The sequence below is a fragment of the Cololabis saira genome, chromosome 12, assembly GCF_033807715.1.
Source record: "Cololabis saira isolate AMF1-May2022 chromosome 12, fColSai1.1, whole genome shotgun sequence".
Taxonomy (NCBI): domain Eukaryota; kingdom Metazoa; phylum Chordata; class Actinopteri; order Beloniformes; family Belonidae; genus Cololabis; species Cololabis saira.
The window spans coordinates 41,106,231-41,114,736 of NC_084598.1; the positions used below are offsets into that span (position 1 = coordinate 41,106,231).

At 37.5% G+C, this 8,506-nt stretch overlaps 1 non-coding gene across 1 annotated transcript; it reads left to right on the forward strand.

The window, feature by feature from the left end:
• The first annotated feature begins 8,051 nt into the window (after positions 1-8,051).
• trnaq-uug (transfer RNA glutamine (anticodon UUG)) lies at positions 8,052-8,123 on the forward strand. The gene has a single exon. It is a non-coding gene; the product is annotated as a tRNA-Gln (tRNA).
• Positions 8,124-8,506: the final 383 nt, after the last annotated feature.

Sequence of the window (8,506 nt, forward strand, 5' to 3'; positions counted from 1 at the left end):
AAGGGAAGGAAGGAAGGAAGAAAAGAAGGAAGGAAGTAGGAAAGGGAGTAAGGAAGGGGGGAAAAGATGGAAGGAAGGAAAGAAGGAAGGAAGGAAGGAAGGAAGGAAGGAAGGAAGGAAGGAAGGAAGGAAGGAAGGAAGGAAGGAAGGAAGGAAGGAAGGAGAAAAGAAGGAAGGAAGTAGGAAGGGAGTAAGGAAGGGGGGAAAAGATGGAAGGAAGGAAAGAAGGAAGGAAGGAAGGAAGGAAGGAAGGAGAAAAGAAGGAAGGAAGTAGGAAAGGGAGTAAGGAAGGGAGAAAAGATGGAAGCAGAGGAAAGAGAAGGAAGGAAGGAAGGAAGGAAGGAAGAAGGAAGGAAGGACGGAAGGAAGGGAGTAAGGAAGGGAGAAAAGATGGAAGGGAGGAAAGAAGGAAGGAAGGAAGGAAGGAAGGAAGGAAGGAAGGAAGGAAGGAAGGAAGGAAGGAAGGAAGGAAGGAGAAAAGAAAGAATGAAGTAGGAAAGGTAGTAAGGAAGGGAGAAAAGATGGAAGGAAGGAAAGAAGGAAGGAAGGAAGGAATGAAGGAAGGAGGGAAGGAAGGAAAGAAGGAAGAAAGGAGCAAAGAAGGAAGTAGGAAAGGAGTAAGGAAGGGAGAAAAGATGGAAGTAAGGAAAGAAGGAAGTAAGGTAGAAAGGAGAAAAGAAGGAAGGAAGGAAGGAAGGAGAGAGCAGGAGGAAAGAAGGAAGGAAGTAGAAAAGAGGAAGGGAGAAGGAAGGAGAGAGCAGGAGGAAAGAAGGAAGGAAGGAAGGAAGGAAGGAAGGGAGTAAGGAAGGAAGGAAGGAAGGGAGAAAAGATGGAAGGGAGGAAACAAGGAAGTAAGGAAGGAAGGGAAGGAAGGGAGAAAAGAGGAAGGGAGAAGGAAGGAGAGAGCAGGAGGAAAGAAGGAAGGAAGGAAGTAAGGAAGGAAGGAAGGGAGAAAAGATGGAAGTAAGAAAGAAGGAAGTAAGGTAGAAAGGAGGAAAAGAAGGAAGGAAGGAAGGAAGGAGAGAGCAGGAGGAAAGAAGGAAGGAAGGGAGAAAAGATGGAAGGAAGGGTGAGAAAGAAAGGAAAGAATGGAGAAAAGGAAAGAAAGAAGGGAGGGAAGTAGGGAGAAATGGAAAGAAGGTAATAAAGAAACTAATGATGAAAGGGAGGTAGGAAGAAAAAGGAGTAAAGGAGGGTAAAAAAGGAGGAAAAGAGGAAAGGAAGAAGGAAAGAGAGAGCAGGAGGAAGAAGGAAAGAAGAATCGGGTCATTTTGACCCAAAGACAGCACGAGGGTTAAAATAATAACCCCTGACGAGGTTTTGAACAGAAGCAGTTATGCAAATTTCTGTTGCATTGAATATCTATCGACGACACAGAGCTAAAAGCAGATAAATGCTCTGAGCCACCTTGAGCTGCGGAGAGCTCTAATGCTCGTCCTGCTAACTGATTTAAGTCAACACAATCTCAAACTGGGCCAAAGGTAAATCCACTGGCTCCCAGTCAACGGCTGCCCGGTGATCTGTTGCGACAACTCGCAGGTCAGGTTCTGAGAACATTATACTAAACCAGTGTGTAAATGTCACCTGATCGAAGATAAGATAGGCTTTATTTATCCCAAGAAGGAAATGTCACAGCAGTGGGTTCGTACGTCCTAAATAAACGGCAGTAAAGACGACCGGACTATGTAAATAGAAGAAAAAAGGGTGAATATTACTGAAAAAGGAGTGATAGGAAACATTAAAAGGAAGAACGGTGTCACAGGTGCAGAAGAGGAAATAAATCCGGGGTCTTCAGTATTCTCTTGTTACCTTTACGACGACTATTGCATAAGTCTTTCTTATCGGCCCGGGTCCGCTTGTTGACCGGGTTCCAAACAGGAAGGAGGTAAGGAAGTAGGAAAGGGAGTAAGGAAGGGAGAAAAGAAGGAAAGAAGGAAAGAAGGGAGTAAGGAAAAAGGAGAAAAGAAGGAAGGAAGTAGGAAAGGGAGTAAGGAAGGGAGAAAAGATGGAAAGAAGGAAAGAAGGAAGTAAGGAAAAAGGAGAAAAGAAGAAAGGAAGGAAGGGAGTAAGGAAGTAGGAAAGGGAGTAAGGAAGGGAGAAAAGATGGAAAGAAGGAAAGAAGGAAGTAAGGAGAAAAGAAGGAAGGAAGGAAGGGAGTAAGGAAGTAGGAAAGGGGAGTAAGGAAGGGAGAAAAGATGGAACGAAGGAAAGAAGGAAGTAAGGAAGAAAGGAGAAGAAGAAGGAAGGAAGGAAGGGAGTAAGGAAGTAGGAAAGGGAGTAAGGAAGGGAGAAAAGATGGAAAGAAGGAAGTAAGGAAAAAAGGAGAAAAGAAGGAAGGAAGTAGGAAAGGGGACTAAGGAAGGAGAAAAGATGGAAGGGAGGAAGGGAGAAAAGATGGAAGGAAGGAAGGAAGGAAGGAAGGAAGGAAGGAAGGAAGGAAGAAAGGAGAAAAGAAGGAAGGAAGTAGGAAAGGGAGTAAGGAAGGGAGAAAAGATGGAAGGAAGGAAAGAAGGAAGTAAGGTACAAAGGAGAAAAGAAGGAAGGAAGGAAGGAAGGAAGGAAGGAAGGAAGGAAGGAAGGAAGGAAGGAAGGAAGAGAGTAAGGAAGTAGGAAAGGGAGTAAGGAAGGGAGAAAAGATGGAAGGAAGGAAAGAAGGAAGTAAGGTAGAAAGGAGGAAAAGAAGGAAGGAAGGAAAGAAGGAAGGAAGGAAGGAAGGAAGGAAGGAAGGAAGGAAGGAAGGAAGGAAGGAAGGAAGGAAGGAAGGAAGGAAGAGAGTAAGGAAGAGAGTAAGGAAGTAGGAAAGGGAATAAGGAAGGGAGAAAAGATGGAACGAAGGAAAGAAGGAAGTAAGGAAGTAAGGAAGAAAGGAGAAAAGAAGGAAGGAAGGAAGGAAGGAAGGAAGGAAGGAAGGAAGGAAGGAAGGGAATAAGGAAGTAGGAAAGGGAGTAAGGAAAGGAGAAAAGATGGAAAGAAGGAAAGAAGGAAGTAAGGAAAAAGGAGAAAAGAAGGAAGGAAGTAGGAAAGGGAGTAAGGAAAGGAGCAGAAGAGAAAATAAATCCGGGGTCTTCAGTATTCCTCCTTACTTCCTTATTCTGCTTTTATGTTGATATGGATCCCCTTGGGTCTGAAATAAAGATTTAATAATAATATTCTCTTGTAACCTTTACGACGACTATTGCATAAGTCTTTCTTATCGGCCCGGGGTTGCGGGTTCTCATTGGGATGGATTGTTTTCGTAGAGTGAATACAGCATGTAAACGGCAAAGCCGCTCCCTGGTAGTTTGACCGAAAACAAATAGTCGTATAGTATTTTTTCCAGCGTACGTGACCTACTTTCATTACACAGAGGTATGATTTAAAGCGGTAATGACACCCTATACTTGTCATCCAAAGTCCAGCAACGAATTGATTTCCCTGGTAATTGTGAGCATGTGTCCACGCATCCTGCACGAGCCTCATCATGTGTGCACACGCACAGGGGCGAAGATCCCGGGGGGGACAGGGGGGACAAGTCCCCCCCATTAGTAAAGCTGTCCCCCCCTAGAATAATTTGAGACAGAATTAATAATTTTGGAACAATGCAGTAGTATTTAGTAGTGATGCACCAAAATGAAAATTTGTGGCCGAAACCGAAATCGAAAATAATAATAAACAGTAAAATCTCATTACACTTAAAAAAAAAGAGTCATCACCAGAAAAATAACTTATTTGACAATTTTCACCTGTTTCAAGTAAATTTTCACTTGAAATAAGTAGAAAAATCTGCCAGTGCGACAAGATTTATCTTCTTATTACAAGCAAAACAATCTTGTTCCACTGGCAGATTTTTCTACTTATTTTAAGTGAAAATCTACTTGAAACAGGTGAAAATTGTTGTTTTTTTCCAGTGATGAGTCTTGTTTTAAGTGTAATGAGATTTTTTTTAACTAAAAATGAGACATTTTAACTAGAAATAAGACAAATATTCTTGTTAAGATTGTGGGTTTTTGCAGTGTATTATGTCAGATGTGCTGTATTATTGCACCTTCCACCTAATACCATTGTTTTGTATTACTCTAAGAAAGGTCTTCTGCCTGTTTGCGAGATAGAGTTGAAAATGTCAAAATGCTGTATTAAAGGAAGGCTAAAACTTTTATTTCTTGTCCCCCCCTGGATTTATTCTCTAAAATTTTACTGTTTATTGTCCCCCCCAACTATGAAACGGGATTTTCGCCCCTGCACACGCATGTACGTTGGTCTGCGAAGCGGCCGAAGGGGTTGGCCGGTCAAGCGGGAGGGATCTCCCCCACAATGTCCGGGATTGTAATGACAGAGCTGGGCGTGCGTGCTTCAAGCTGTTAGTAAAAGCCTAATCTGTGGGACATCAGGTTAAAGTACGCTCCCTGCAGCAGCAGCCAGTGAACGGGGAGATATGGGACAGGCCGGCTGATCCACTGCACTCAGTAATTATCAGTAATTACCCAGGACATCACGGCAGGGCCGAGACCAAATCACTCCCCCCGGGGTTTGCAAGTCCCTCTGCTAAAGGCCCATGAAATTTACACTTAGCTTTGGTTAGATAACAAATATTAGTAACAATAGGGGCACGAGTCATGAAAACATGTAGATACGGATGTACCGTATTCTCCATCATGGTTGACAGTCAGAGGTGGGTAGAGTAGCCAAAAATTGTACTCAAGTAAAAGTACTGTTATTTCAGAATAATATGACTCAAGTAGAAGTAAAAAGTAGTCATCCAAATAATTACTTGAGGAAAAGTAAAAAAAGTACTTGGTGAAAAAACTACTCAAGTACTGAGTAACTGTTGAGTAACGTCTGATTTATTTTTTTAACACAACCATTCAAACAGACAAAAGTACAAAATAATCATCTTCAGGTAAATTAAATCAATAAAATAATAAAATAAATTAAAATTAATAAAAAATAGCTTAAATTAAAATAATCTTAAAGTAAATTCAAGTACTTTAGTAAATAATAAAATAAATAAAATAATAACAGAATAAAAAAATTAATTCATCTTTTTTAACCAGGCAGAACTAGAACAAGCCCATGAACTCATAGAAACTCTGTGTGTGTTTGAGTCTGTGTAAATGTGACAAAACATGCAAAAACAAACATTTTTCCCAAAGAATCACCCAGTGATGTCATGAGATTGACGCGTACGCGGATAAAAGGGATAAAAGAAAAGTAACAGCTCAACGTAGCCTAATGTAGCGGAGTAAGAGGAACAGTTTCTTCTTCACAAATCTACTCAAGTAAAAGTAAAAAGTACAGTGATTCAAAACTACTCCTAAAAATACAAAATTTCCCAAAACTTACTCAAGTAAATGTAACAGAGTAAATGTAACTCATTACTACCACCTCTGTTGACAGTGAGGATTTTTGATCACTTGAAAGTCATATGCCTACAATCAGAGGTGGTAGTAACGAGTTACATTTACTCCGTTACATTTACTTGAGTAAGTTTTGGGAAATGTTGTACTTTTAGGAGTAGTTTTGAATCACTATACTTTTTACTTTTACTTGAGTAGATTTGTGAAGAAGAAACTGTTCCTCTTACTCCGCTACATTAGGCTACGTTGAGCTGTTACTTTTCTTTTATCCCTTTTATCCACGTACGCGTCAATCTCATGACATCACTGGGTGATTCTTTGGTAAAAATGTTTGTTTTTGCATGTTTTGTCACATTTACACAGACTCAAACACACACAGAGTTTCTATGAGTTCATGTTTGTTCTAGTTCTGCCTGGTTAAAAAAGAAAAGTACAAAGGCTGGAAATTTTGTGCTACTTGTGCTTAATTTATTTTTTTATTCTATTATTATTTATTTATTTTATTATGTATTAAAGTACTTGAATTTACTTTATTTGGCTGTTTTTATTTTTTATTAATTTTAATTTATTTTATTATTTTATTGATTTAATTTGCCTGAAGATGATTATTTTGTACTTTTGTCTGTTTGAATGGTTGTGTTAAAAAAATAAATCAGACGTTACTCAACAGTTACTCAGTACTTGAGTAGTTTTTTTTAACAAGTACTTTTTTACTTTTACTCAAGTAATTATTTGGATGACTACTTTTTACTTCTACTTGATTCATATTATTCTGAAGTAACAGTATTTTTACTTGAGTACAATTTTTGGCTCCTCTACCAGCTCTACATACAAGGCAAGCCAGCGTATTGATCAACATAAAATATCAATATTAAGAGTCTAAGTAAGGGGATGGGACACCCAAATAATAAAAACAACTGCTTTAAAACAGCTACGTGAATATAAATGTGGATTTGTTTTTCCATCAGTTGAGCCAAAAAAGATTGAATGAATGAATTATCTTTATTTCGGTCTTGTACACGTTTTTTACAAAACAAAATGAAAAGTAAAATAAACATTGCTTTTGTCGAAAAGGTGTAGCTGAAGCCGTAGCTTATACCCTTTTTATCTTGTGATCAGCTTAAATATGAAACATTAGCATTACTCCGTGGAAACAAACATAAAGAAGACAAAAAATAAATAAGACAAAATATAAAATTGACGTTTCACATTCTAGAATGTTTTTGATCATATATACTTAGTTAATAGTTAGTTAATATTTATTTATTTCGGTCAATCACAAAAAAAAATCAGCAAACAAGATAACACAGGTTTTTCCCTGGTCAACATTGTGATTATTTGACCGAAAAGGTCTGGGCTTGAAGCATAAAGCTTATCTTGCCCACCTTTTAACTGAATACAAAGTATACAAAGTGTATACAAAAAACAAAAAAAACAAATGAAGTATCATAAGTCTACACAAAATAATAATAATAGTAATAGTAATAATAATAATAATAATAATAACAATAATAATAATAATAATAATAATAACAATAATGATGATGATGATAATAATAATAGTAATAATAATAATAATAATAATAATAGCAATAATATGACAGTAATAATAATAATGATAGCTCTGAAAACAGAAAAGATGAAACAGTGAAAAGATGGTAAAGAAACCGGCAAAACCAATGTAAGTTGTCATTTTATCTCATACATGTGTGCATTCTTCTTTGTTTGCTTATTGTGTTTCTATATATGTGTCCATTACCTTTGCTTTGAATAATATCTTGTATGCTTTTATTGAATTTGCTAGTTTAAGGTCATTATTACTTTTACAATTATTATATACTTTATAGTTATAGTGTTTTATATTTATTTACAATATTTTCTTTAAACATTTTCTTAAACTTAAAGATAGAACTGCACATTTTTAGGTCGTTGTCACAACTATTCCATATTTCTCTTGCCTTAATTGATGTAGAAGTTTTCACAACATGTAAGAATGTCTTCATAATGAACATGGATGACTTGCACAGCTTTTTTCTACTAATATAAAGTTAGACATCCACTCATGTATCAAAGAAGCAGCATAACAGAGCCACTTTATTAGGGTCAAGAGTTCATATATTTGTACTTTTCCTTTGCCAGCAGTTGTAGTAAACAGTGTTTGAGTCTCTGCTGCCCCCTGGTGGCTGCGAGTGTAATTACACCCCCACAAAACGACCACAAAAGTGACATCACATTAAGAAACTATGAATGTCGATTTAAAAATAAACCTAATTAATGTATTGTGTCCAGTATTATATTGCTTTTGTAGCAACCAAAACCTTCTTTGGTTAATTACAAACGTATAAAGTTAACTTTTGCAACAGGACCGAAGCTTAACGGCCGTCTAGTATGACGTCGACGTCACCACAAAAACACACGGTTTAGTAATATTTCTCGTTTTAAAAGCTCACTTTTGATGTTTTAATCACGTCCAAATTTAATCCATCTATTGTTTGTAATTGTGAAAATGGTTAAAATGAGTAAATAACCCGTCAGTGGCGAACGTGTATGCTAAGCTATCCTTTAAGGAAATAACATATTTTCTAGCTTTTTTCGGCCAAAACTACAGCGGGGAATATTTTATTCTGCTTTTATGTCATCAATCACTAAAAGTTAAACTCTACGTTAATGCGTGATCGCTGTTATATCTGTGAACGAGTCCGCCCATATCCACGACCCGGTCCCATGGTGTAATGGTTAGCACTCTGGACTTTGAATCCAGCGATCCGAGTTCAAATCTCGGTGGGACCTCGTCCTTTTCCTCCTCTAAACATTTCAACACGTTTGCACAAAGACACACGTAAAACGTATGTAACCATGACCGGCATGACTTTGTTGTTGCCCATAGAAAATATGATGATTTGTCCCTGCAAAAAAGTTTTCCTTTAACATCATGCATTCACTTACAAAGAAAATTACGAAATTATTCAAGAAAAAAAAAAAAAATACTTCAAACCTGACATTTATGCCCAAAAAAATATTTCAAACCTGACATTTTTGTCTGAAAGAGACCCCATGTCAAATATTCCATGCTCCATCTTCATAAATAAGTACATACAATCAGTACTCGAGTTGTAAAAAAAAATCAGGGGGGATGGTGGATTTTATCATATGGGGACAGATAATTTGTGCTG